The sequence below is a fragment of the Lactuca virosa genome, chromosome 8 (assembly GCF_052849685.1).
Source record: "Lactuca virosa cultivar CGN04683 chromosome 8, Lactuca_virosa_CGN04683_v6, whole genome shotgun sequence".
Taxonomy (NCBI): domain Eukaryota; kingdom Viridiplantae; phylum Streptophyta; class Magnoliopsida; order Asterales; family Asteraceae; genus Lactuca; species Lactuca virosa.
This window is the reverse complement of record NC_136433.1, coordinates 392854310-392867911: the sequence shown is the minus strand read 5'-3', so window position 1 is coordinate 392867911 and position 13602 is coordinate 392854310. Positions and strand designations below refer to the sequence as shown.

General features: G+C 30.2%; 1 pseudogene across 1 annotated transcript in view; it reads left to right on the top strand.

The window, feature by feature from the left end:
* Positions 1-9953, top strand: part of LOC145132011 (long chain acyl-CoA synthetase 1-like) — a 68959-nt pseudogene extending 59006 nt beyond the window's left edge. The window contains exons 16-19 of the transcript XR_013717838.1: positions 9138-9277; positions 9368-9550; positions 9626-9745; positions 9831-9953. The product of XR_013717838.1 is annotated as a long chain acyl-CoA synthetase 1-like (transcript). The remainder of the gene's footprint in view (positions 1-9137; positions 9278-9367; positions 9551-9625; positions 9746-9830) is intronic.
* The last annotated feature ends 3649 nt before the right edge of the window (positions 9954-13602 follow it).

Here is a 13602-nt window from a genome sequence, read left to right as displayed (position 1 = left end):
GATCACCATTATATGGTAATTTATGATCCACTTATTATATGATACATAATTGTGTTTTATAGTGTTTTTTATTCAAATTATTCATAAAATAAAATGTTATGTATGTTAGTATGTGGCCCAACAAGTATAAAAGTATCAAGGTTGTAACCAATGTGTTTTTAAGATAAATAGTATTATAGTTAATGCAAAATTTTATATTTTTTGAACCATATTCTATTTATAGTTTGATGATGCAATTTCATTGTTTCAAACTTTTATTATGATTTTATAAATTAAATTCTTTACATTATATTATAAATGTCATGTATAAAGTCATGAGCCAAAATTGTTTTTATTCCACTAATAATTTTTAATCTTTTAATAAATTTTATGTTAAATAACTATTTTTTTTGGATCAAAATTTTGGATCAAAATTTTTGCATCATTTACATATAAATAATCAAAAAGAACTTGATATTTTGAAAATCATTTTAATCAAACTATCAAACATTTTATTAAAACATTTCATTCATAAATTAATGAAGCAAAATTATTTATTTTTGTAAATCAAATTTCAGATCTTATTAAAAAAATATATCTATAATTTTGTATCAACATTTTCGCATCAAAATTATAAATATAAAAAGATTCAAAAAGATCTTACCATTTAGAATATTACTTTATTTAAACATTCAAACAATCTTATCAACTACTTTATAACTCATATTTGAATCAAATCGTTTGCATCAAAAGTACAAGGGTAAAATGATTCAATAATAAAAAAAAATTTATTAATCAGTATATAGTTCTTTTGTTAAAAATATATCAAACAAATTTAATATCTATCAAACATTAGTTGTCGTGCCTTCTGTTGCGAATTTATGGCAATTACGTGCATCGTGTTTTTTACTTGTGCCGTAATTTATGTATTTACCACATTTATGACATTTTCTCTCATCCTTCTTTGCTTTTTCAGCAGCAATATCCTTCTTCCCCTTCATTCTTTTCTTTGTTTTTTGAACATCTTTGTTATTGATTAATGTAGGAGGTAATATGTTTACTTTCTCCTTCTGTTCCATACCCATCAAAGTCTCAATAACTTTTGTGTTTTTCATTGATTTTACATTTTTTGTTTCATTGTCAACCTTTGTCATCTTCTCATTCATTTCATCTCTGAACAAGATCAATTTGTCAAAATCATTCACCAGCCTATCAATGCAGAACTCCATTGCATATTCTAATTCCCTTATAACAGATTGAATTTCTTATTTCTTTTCTTTTGTATGGACATTTGGTATTTTATAATTATTCATGTATCGTGGTACCACATCCTTTGTCCCTCTTTTTGTCAAATATGCTTTTGGATAACTCTCCACACTTTCTATTCTTAAAACATAGAAACAATGTCTACATAAAATTCCTGTCAATTCAAATCTGAAGCAAGAACAAAGAAATTTTTGATCCGATTTAAAAAGTTTAACTTGTAAAAAAAGTAGTAAATAGTCAATATAAGTTAATATAATATGTGTAATACAATTGTAATTTATAATGTACCTTAAATTGGCCATGATGTTTTGGATGTTTGTCTATATCTTTTATTGTGAATGTTTTCAATTCTTCTGATTCTTCTAATCTGATTGACATACAACTAACCTTTGATACAACAATATCTGATTGAATATCATAGAAAAAATTTCTTGTGAAGAATTCAGCTGCTTCAACTTCAGGTTTCAATCCGGTTTTAAAATCTGGTTTTGTGTATCTTGAATCATGATCATTTTTTCTTTGAATGCATCTTTGTCCTTCTAATGCAATATCAAAATGAGTTGAAAATTCAATCAAATGCAAATCTGAGTTAGAGAGTAGCCCATAGAAATAATTTTTAGCTTTAGATCTTGATGTAGTCCTCATCAATCCAGAGAATGTGCATTCTTTGAAATAAGAAGAAATCCATAAATCTCTCATTTTGTACATCTCGTTAAACCAATTGTTTTCATTTAAGTGAAACTCGTCCATTAAGTTTTTCCATGTTGATTCAAAATCTTTTGTGAGTATTGTTTCATTCCAAATTAGATCACTCAACTTTTTCAAAAAATATGTTTTTTCCATATGACTTCCCAACTGCATACATATATATAAAATTAAAAAAACAATTATATTAAATAAAAAAATATTTTATAATTTTATACTAACCTTGTCAGTAAATTTTTGTGATATATGCCACATACACAATCTATGTCTTGCATTCTTGAATACAACTGATACTGCTTGTAAAATTGCAACATCTTGATCTGTCACAATCACATTTGGCTCTTTGGGAAATGCTTTTTTGAAAGTATGTAGTAGCCATGAGTAAGATTCAATGCTTTCACTTGAAAGTAACCCATCTCCAAAAGTTATGCATCATTTATGATTATCTATACCAATAAATGATACAAAAATCACCCTATATCTGTAAAACAAAGAAAGGACAAATTTATTTATTCAAATAGTAATGATGCAAATTATTTATTTAAAACTTTTATTAATGATGCAAATTATTCTTTTTAACATTTTAATATTATTAAAGTATTGATCAAGTTATATATATATATATATATATATATATATATATATATATATATATATAGAGAGAGAGAGAGAGAGAGTGAGAGAGAGAGAGAGAGAGAATTTTAAAAAATATTTCATTATTATTGTTGATAGATTAATATTTCATAAAATTAATGATTCTAAATACAATGATTGAAAAATATAATTTAATGACTTACATACTATTTATTTAAATTTGATCTAATTTAAGATAATCATTAAATGATTCAATAAAAAATCTATTAATATTCAAAATTTTCCTAAGTGATTCTCTATTAATAATGATTATAAATATGAGGATTCAAATTATAATTACATTGAAGATTCAATTTATTTTTGAATCTTTTATTTTTAAATTTATATTCTCAAAATCTATTAATACAAAATTGTTATAATTAAAAATAATGATCCAATATTCTAATATTTGTAAATTAAATAATTCGAAATATAAGTAAATTATGGAGTCACTTACTTGTTTGTTCGGTAAGTCGCATCAAAATCAAGAACATATCCAAATGCAGAATAGTTTCAAAAATATTTCATTATTATTGTTGATAGATTAATATTTCATAAAAATAATGATTCTAAATACAATGATTCAAAAATATAATTTAATGACTTACATACTATTTATTTAAATTTAATCTAATTTAAGATAATCATTAAATGATTCAATAAAAAAATTATTAATATTCAAAAATTTTCTAAGTGATTCTCCATTAATAATGATTATAAATATGAAGATTCAAATTATAATTACTTTAATTTCGTAAAATTTAAAACAATTTTTCATTTTTCAACATAATAAAACTCATATAATATTCTCAAATCTCATGTATCAAATGTCATCATAATAAAACATATCCTAGAATCTCAACACATAATCTCCTGCCAGTGTGTACAGATCATGCCGGCGCCTTCCCGCGATCCTCGCTGGTACCTGAAACACATATCACATAACACGGTAAGCATAAATGCTTAGTGAGTTCCCCAAAATACCACATACAACACATAAGCCACTCAAGGCTATAACTCGGTATGACCCTCCAGTCAATGTGTCTCAGCGGGACCCTCCAGTCCCGTAGCTCGTTGGACCCTCCAGTCCGGTCTAGCTCGTTGGACCCTCCGGTCCGGTCTAAATCGTTGGACCCTCTGGTCCGGTCTAAATCGTTGGACCCTCCGGTTCGGTCTATATAACACATAGCATACATATTTCACAATGCACATTAACTCAAACATACACATAACACATAAGACCCTCCGGTCTGCACATAGTTACCACTCTAGGTAATGTATAGTGAGAAGACTCACCTCGGATAATCTCGGAAAGTCTCGAACTCGAATCACTGATCTAGCCTCCGCCTAATCACATAAAGTAGTTATCTCTAATTAATACGACTCTCAAAGGCTAGACTAGTTCTTCCCTATATTCTCTCAGAATGGGAAAAGACCATTTTACCCCTCCAATGGTCCAATGTCCAAATGTTGACCAAACCCTAAAAGTCAACCCCAGTTAACGGTCCAACTTTGACCAGACTCGTCTAGCGCACTCGGGTGACTCGGCGAGTCCATGCGTGTCCCATGAATCCTCCTAAGGCCTCACTCGACTCGTCGAGTTAACCTTTCCCTCGACGTGTTACCACTGATCACGAATCGTGGTGCAACACGATCCGACTCGTTGAGTCCTCTCATGGACTCGGTGAGTTTCTTCCATGAGAATGCTCAAACGACCTTCTGAGGTCAGATCTGTTTCTCTAACTTATAGATCTGACCTTTTAACACCCAAAAGTCACGTAAAGGTCTGAACTTTACGTTCATGCATCGCACATATGGCTCCATTTGATGAAATAGCTCTAAACATGGAGTCCTAAGCTCAATATCTTCATGTAACAACATAAATCTTGGTTGTTGGGACACTCTGGACCTCTCAACGTCCAGATCTAAAGTCTATTTCTCAATGAGACTTCTCATGCTCCATATTTCAACTAAAGAAAAGGGTAAAGAGACCCTAGATTCAAGAGATCTATTATATTCACGAAAATAGGCATGGATTCATACCTCAACAACAACCCTTGAAGAAATAATGGTAGATCTGAGCTCCTTAATCAGCCTAGCTTGAATCCCCTCCCTCCTTCTTGCAAAAATGCACTAAAGGTGATGCAATTAGCTCCTTCCCTCACTCTCTATGCTCTCTGGTTCTTTAGGGTTTCTCAAGTGGGTGTGTGGCCGCAATGAGGGCCATAAGGACCCTTAAATAGGGCACATGCCCGAAGATTTAGGGTTTCTGTCCACAGCGCGGCTCGTCGAGTCGACTCGCCGACTCGTCGAGTCCCTTCATTAATCATAGTCAGCAGACGCGATCCTACTCGACGAGTTTAGTCGTCAACTCGTCGAGTCCCTCTCCTTGACTCAAAAATAAATACTTAATTTATGATACCTGGAAATCCGGATGTTACAAAATTACATTAAAGATTCGATTTATTTTTGAATCTTTTATTTTTAAATTTATATTCTCAAAGTCTATTGATACAAAATTGTTATAATTAAAAATAATGATCCAATATTCTAATATTTGTAAATTAAATAATTCGAAAATATAAGTAAATTATGGATTCACTTACTTGTTTGTTCGGTAAGTTGCATCAAAACCAATAACATCTCCAAAGGCAGAATGGTTTCGTTTTGCTTCTTCATCTGCCCAAAACAATCCAGTAAATTCTCTATTACTTCCAACACTATAGTCAAATGAAAAATCCTGTAAATAATCCTTTTTCTTCATCAACTTGTTTATCATAAAATCTACATCTCTTTCTCCAATATATTCAATCCAATCTCTTTTGAAATTTTTTGTATCTGTTCATGTAGCTCCAGTATTCTCAAAACCATTGCTGGACTCTTTCATGTATTTATATGCAACACTTGATCCCATGTTCATATTTGACATATCATATATGATTTTCTTTTGTGAAAATGTGAGTCTTCTTTCAGAATTTAGAAATTTTTTTATCTTCTACATGAACAAACATATGTGTATGTTCTTCTTTAAGCTCATATATATATATATATATATATATATATATATATATATATATATATATATATATATATATATATATATATATATATATATGCCATATGTTATTATTGTTGACCTTCATTCTCACATATGCTTCACAGTTTACTCTAATAGAAGGTCTTCTGCGTTTTTTGCTGTTTGAATCTGTTAGAGTATCATATGCATATTTCTTTTTTGATCCTTGCCTATTACATACTATGTATCTTCTTCCATAACCTTCTACTCCTTTCACTGTCTTTGTAGATCCTATTCTTTTTTCAAAACCACTTTTCCTAGAATATTCTTTATAAAATGCTAAACCTTCTTCAAATGTAGGAAAAGTTTGTCCCTTATAAGGTCTGATATCTACATCTGGGATCCAATATGTTTTTCCATTAATTATTCTCACAATTGGATCACGTATACAATATGACGAAGATTCAACATTCCCTGATGAAAATCTAATATTTGTTGTTAAGAATTCATAAAATATTATATATTAAATCATATTTTACAAAAAAAAAAAACAATATTTTTTAATAACAAAATTACCTTGATCATTACTTTCTAAATTTGTTGTTTTATTTTTTCGCTTTTTGCATCATCAACATGCATTGTACATTCTATATTTGCTGAATTTTGCTCCATAACTTGTTTTTGACCTAACATTAACATAGAACCTAATATTAACACGATTTTTATATATATGATTCTTTATATTTGATTAGCCTTTTGTATTAGTCAATTTCGATATCACTCATCATATTATCAATAAAAAATTGAAAACAAATGTTTTTTTTGTACATTAATTACAATGATCTAAAGTTTTTTATGAATATAAATTCGATTTTTAACCTAATGATAAAACAGTTCATTGTATGAACAAATGTTGTTATAAATCATGTCTTTTCAATCGTAATGTATATAAATATCAACGAATCGAGATTTAAATCGAAGTTTCTACAATAAATTAGATTTAATCATGCCAATTTCATACATGAATTCGTTAGAATCGTAACTGAATTATCATGTTTTGATACAGAGCATTATAAATAGGCAGTACTCTAACTTTTTTTAGTTCGAATCTAAGCTAATTTTATGTTATGTGAATCAAAATTTGAGAGTTTCAGTAGAAATCGATGAAAATTTTAGTTTAACCTGATTTCAAATTATAAAACAACTTGAATGATGATTGAAGCAAAGTTTTTCGTTTTTTGAAACATAAATTCATGATTATCAGTAAAAGATAAGATTTTGATCTGAATGTAACCTGATTCCGTATGATTTGTATCGAATATTGAAGATTTTAGTAGAAAGAGTCTTAGTTTCGTTCATTGTTCTTCGAAGTAGCTTGATGATCGGAGGTTAATGGCGAGCTGGAAGATAATGACGTCGTCTTCGTCGGAAGTTATAAATCCCAACGCTATGTTAGTCCAACATTAGCAACCCATGGTTTTGGACCTAAATACCCTTAATGAGCTTGATTGGCCACGGTTAGTCCTCGCAATCCTCACCGAAAAATGAGTCCTCACCGAAACCGGACCCTATATATATATATATATATATATATATATATATATATATATATATATATATATATATATATATATATATATATATATATATATATAGGATTAAATAGGAACACAAAAAATGGTAGGAAGCGCGGGGACAATTTTTGGCCTTAAGATTGAAAAAATAAATGGTCAGTATTTGATTTTATTTATCGTCAAAATCTAGCGAGATGATATGACATTTTCGTAATTAATTACGAGATTTTGATAATTTATGTGGAAGGTTAATTGTTTGAAGGGTACAAGTGACAAAAGCAAAAAGATTAAAAGAAAAAAGAAAAAAGACAATGACAATTCGGCCATGTGTCCTCTCCAGGAGCTGACACCTGTCATTATGGGCTGGTGAGTTTTTTTTCCTCCCGTTTAGTTTTTCAGCCATAGATTTTTGCTTCTTTGAAAAAAAAATCTGAAAAAACCAAAGTTTTTAAAATTTAATTCTCTACAAAATGAGCACAATAATGAAAATTCTCCAAAAATTATAAAAATTTGAGGAGTACTTCTACTCACTATTCTAATGACTTTGTAAAAAGAATTTTTAAAAAATAAGGTGCTTTAGGTACCAAACTTGATTTTAAAAGATTAAAAGTTTTTAAAAAAAATGTTGAACATAATATGATGCAAATAGAGATGATTCAAAATATTTATGATTCAAAAATATTATGATTCAATATGTTTATGATCCTCAACTTGTTATGATCTAAAAATATTTTGATTCAAATATTCAATGATCCTTAATTATTATATTTTTTATGATTCAAAATTAAATGATTCAAAAAATATAATGATCCAAATGTTTTATTGAATAAAAACTTTATTTAATTCAATATATTATTATCCAAATTAAAATGATCCAAAAATGTATGATGCATAATATCGTTATGATTCAAAATATTAAGATTCAAAATTTTATGATCCAAAAATAATATGATTAAAAAAAATTATGAACGGAAAATATTATTATCCTTAATATTCTTCTGATTTAGAATTTTATAATTGTTAAACATTAAAAAACTAAAACCGATATTTAGTTTAAAAAAAAAAATACATACTATCTTCAAGTGTGTAGTAAGATATTAAAAAAATAATAAAAAAAAATTTGAAAAAAAACAAAAAAAATTTAAAAAATTTAAAAAATTTAAAAAAATTAAAAACATTAAAACCGAGCATATATTTGTTTTTAAAAAAATCTCTACTATCTTCAAGTGTCTAGTAAAGATATTAAAAAAACGAAAAAAAAAAGAAAACGAAAAAAAAATTTTAAAAAAAAATTAAAAACATTAAAACTGAGCATATATCTATTAATTGTTTTTAACGAAAAACAAAAAAAAAAAACAAAATAAATGAAAAAGAAAAGAAAAACACATTTAAATGACGTTCCATGGATGTTCATCGCACATGATTATTCCCTCGAGTCCGTATTACGTTTCATACACGTTCGCCGCGTGCGAACGCGTCACGACCAAGTAAATGGGTGTGAGAATAGTCCTCACGGTTCCTACCAAATTTTAGGTTGCTACCGGATCCGGACCCTATATATATATATATATATATATATATATATATATATATATATATATATATATATAAAGAGAGAGAGAGAGAGAGAGAGAGAGAGAGAGAGAGAGAGAGATAGAGAGATAGATAGATAGAGAGAGAGAGAGAGAGAAAGGTCATGGCATCAACAATATGTTGAACTCCATAGAGTTAAATGGATTGTTACACAATAAACACACCATCTATTAAATACTTATACAACTTTACTTTTAGCACCCAAAATCCATTAAACAACTATTCAATCCTATTCACAACTTTATTATTTCTATTGAACCATTCAATGATCATTAAAATATCATTACTCATACTCCATTCAACTCCTATTTAATCATAGTCGTCACCTTATTCAACTCTTATATTATGTACATTGTGGATGCTCTTATTAGGTGACATAGGGGAGATATTACCTAATGGAGCAGTGATAATTATTGACAGGAAGAAACATTTGATAAAGTTGTCACAAGGAGAGTATGTTGCACTTGAGCATCTAGAGAAAGTTTATGGCATCACTCCCATTGTTGAAGATGTAATCATTATCATCATTCATCTTCATTTGTTTTAGTACTTACAATGTTAGAATTTGGAAAGTATATATGTGACCATGTGGTGGTTTTAGATATTGGTGTACGGGGATAGTTTCAAGTCATCATTGGTGGCGGTAGTGGTACCAAATAAAGAACATGTAGAAAGATGGGGACATAAAAATGGCCACAAGAATTGCTTTCCTAGCCTCTGCACCCTCACCCGGTTACAAGATTACATCCTCTGTGAACTAAAATCTACGACACAAAGAAACAAGGTACTGCTCTACCTTTTAATTTTTTCCATCTCAACATATATATTTTCTAACTAAATGTGGTTTGGTTTGGTGTAGCTAAGAGGTTTTGAACATATTAAGGGCGTTATTGTGGAAGCCAAAACCTTTGAAGGGCAAAAAGATTTGTTGACACCAACATTGAAGAAGAAAAGAGACAAATTTCTTAGCCGCTACAAGGTACTAGCTAGCTACACTTGTATATATGATTTCCTCCATTCCAGACTAGTTGGTTGAATTTCTTTCTTATGGTTTTGTGATGCAGGTTCAAATTGACCACCTCTACAAAAACAAATCCTAAAACAAGATCACCTTATGTATCTGAATTCCAAAAGAGCATGACCAATTGCATTATCTTATTCATGTGTATTCTAATGCTCCTCTTCTAATAAACAAGAAAAGGAAATTCAGATTATGACACCTACCAAAAACACATGCCTATTGTAACAAGAACAACCTAATCAATAACATATATTTATCTACTCAATACCAACACTTTGAAGCATTCATTTTCTTTTACTATTTGGTCGACGACTTTCAAAATTCATATCTTCATACAAACAAAGAATTATTATGAATTCCTTAACATCAAGTGTGTTGGGTTATTATGATTTTTGAGCACATATCAACAAAAGCAATAACAAACAAAACTTTAATCATCATAATCCGCCATGGATCTTGTTCTAGTGAACTCTTAGCAACAAAAACTAAAACTAGAAGTATGGATCGATTATACACCTTTATTTCAAATGAAGTAGAAACCAAATTGGTCTTTTGTCTTAGATTATCTGAAGGTATAAACCAACACCTCTCTAATGAAGTCACACCCCAAAAGTTTGACCAAGCAATGAGACCAAGTTTTTCTTCCTTTTCTCTTTGTCAAAAGTCGAACATCCTAAGAGGAGGGATTGTTGAGAGTTTTCACAAACCGAGAGGGAGACAACGTTTAAGCAAGATAGATATCGAGATAAGGGTTAATCCGATATAAGAGGGGGTGGTTCCTTATGGGATTGACTCTCGTTTTTTATGGCTTATCCTTTTAAATATAATAATTATCCTTTTTTGATTTTTAAGTTAACATTATCCCTAAAAGAGATAATTACTAGAAATGGATATTTCCCCTTAACCCCTTCTGCATAATCAATTTCATATTAACTCACCATAACAAAGGTGTGTTAATAAACTAAACCCCTAATTTTTCTCTTTTATCAAATTAGATTAAATCATATCTTATATTCTTATGTGTAACCTAAAAGGACTCTGCTAATTATGGAAAGTCACTAACTTGTTGTGACCATGGACATATTTCAAACAAAGTGATCAAACAATAAAAAGAGTCTTTACATTTCATAAAAAAATATAGAAATGACGAAAAATGTTTTATACTAATTTAGAATTTAGATCATAAAATTTTATAAAGTAATGTGTAAATGATACATAACAAGCAAGCTACAAAACTTGGACCTCTTCATACCTTATGTTCATGTTATCTTCCTTGTCTTTTTCATGTTTCCCTACACCCTCTCAACGAAACGTTTGATTCACACTACAATGAGGTGCAATGTCAACCAACATGATACAAAAAGTCAGTAAGACCAGATTTACTACAAAAACAATGCTCTTTGTATTGTTGAAATATATTTTAACATCACTTTCTTAGAGTAGTTGCTTGTAATGGAATAACCAAAACATTAAATAAAAGGATCCTAAGCAACCTCAACTTCTAACATATAAACAAACTAAGCATTTCAAATGAAAAAACCATGTAAGTGGATATGAATCAAAGTAACCATACTCCCTACGAACATATCACATTTGTAAATGTGCAAATGGAATTCCTACATGCCAAGACATATTATGGCTTCTGGTCCAAACAATTTGATGATCCCAAGCATATATCAAATGTTAGTTTTAAGTTTTCCTCCCAGCTATACATATGATATTCATAGAATGAGAAAAAAAATGTTCCAATGATTTTCAATGATCAACTGTTAGATCTGTCATGAGTTGACTTACCACGCTAACTGAATATGCAATTCCTTGTTGAGTTACCATGCTATAATTTAACTTTCTCATCAATCTTCTATTCTTCTTAGGATATTCAAACGACTCTACTTTTTTCAAGATCTACAAATTAGGAATCATTGGTGCATTACATGTTTTAGCACCCGATTTTATTGTTTTAGTTAGCAAGTATTTATTTGGCACAAAAGTATTTATTAATTACCTATTATTACCTCAACACCTAGGAAGTACTTTAATGTTCCTAAATCCTTTTTTGGAACCCAATGTGTAAGAAAGTTTTGAGAGATGAAATGCATGATTCATCACTTGCGATGATAACAATCTCATCAACATAAACAATGAAAAGGATTAGGCCAGTACCTCATTGCATATATTTGATCAATTTACAATTCTATAGTCCAAACTTCTCAATCGATTGACCATATTTTCCAAACCAAGTGCTATGACCATAAGTATACATATATTTTAGAATATTTCATGTACTTTTTGTTGTGTTTTTATTGCAAATTTGGACAAATGATACTTATTTTGCGTAGAATTTATAAATGTTCAGTTATTTGGGGAAGTCGCGGAAAAAAAACAAAAATGAGCACAAATCAGGAGCAAACGTTGAAATTGGAGCTAGTCGAGGAAAAAAGCTAGATTTCATAAGAGAGAAGTTCCAATTCTAATTATGTGTTGTGTCTGATGGGTTTTGGGAAGCTAAAAACGATATTTTTTTATAAAAAAAATTATAAACGACAAACAGAATACTTTAAAAATAACTACTTTATTTTTAGACAATTTTAACAAAACCACCAAAAGGATCCAGTTACATGAACTAGAAAGATTATGACAACCATAAGATGTTAAGAATACAACATTTAAAGACTTTGATCCTACTTGGTTTTGGGGAGTTGATGAAGATGACAAAAAATCAAGAAATAGTTTCTCTATAAAGGATCCACCAACAAGTATATGTCACAAATAATGTGTAATGTAACAACCCGTTATTTCAGGTCAATATAATGACTAAAAGTCGAGTCTTGTAACCTCTTTGTAAAGTAATAAGAATATCATCGAAAAGGAAATGTTCAAAAAGCTCTGTTTGGGTACACTATGTGGTAGATATAGTGATAAGGTTTCCAAAAATATAAAGAACATTAAAATCCGAGTTATAACGAAGGAGTTATGACCAATCAAAGATTCGTAACACTACCGGTAAAGCGCTGTTAAGCATAAAACGAGAATTTTCAATAAAATACTTTTTAGCCTTAGGTATCTAAACGAAAGTCATAGATATCATTAAACCGTAGACATACATAAAAAGAACGCCCAAATCTGACTTCGTATGAAGAAGTTATGAATTTTCGAAGTTTCTGACCTAGCAGTAGACAGCTAAAAACTCGAAATAGAGATCGAGCGGTCTTTAGCCGACACAACCTAAACGAAAGTTGAAGACCCCGACAATAGGAGTACAACAGTAAAAAGTCTAACGAAAATGGACACCAGATGAAGGAACTATGGAATTTAAACGGACTTTTCCAGGCCTGGCCTGTTAAAAATAATATAATAAAAATAAATTCAAAATTAGCCGACAGAGTCTAAACGAGAGTTGTAGAGCCTTTTCACACCTACACGTGCATATAAAGAACGTCGAAATCGGAGCTCGTACGCGAAAGTTACGGATTTTACAAGTTCGGGACACAAAACCCGAGGCTGACTCAGCCTCACGACGTGAGGGAACCATGCTCACGACGTGAGCTCGTGACTGATGGGTTCCAGAGTGTCAACCACGTCAAATCGTCGAAGAGGATCATGCTGACTAAGCCTCACGACGTGAGAATCCAAAACTCACGACGTGAGTTCCCAAATCAGCCCCTATAAATAGAAGCTTAAGGGTGTCGGGTTTGGTGCTCATCTCTTTTCATCTAAGTGTCGTTACTCTACGTGATTACTTCGAGAAGCCTTCCCGAAGCCCTGGATTTTTATACTCGAGTCTCGAAAGAAGTTCTACACTCCCGAGATCCCCG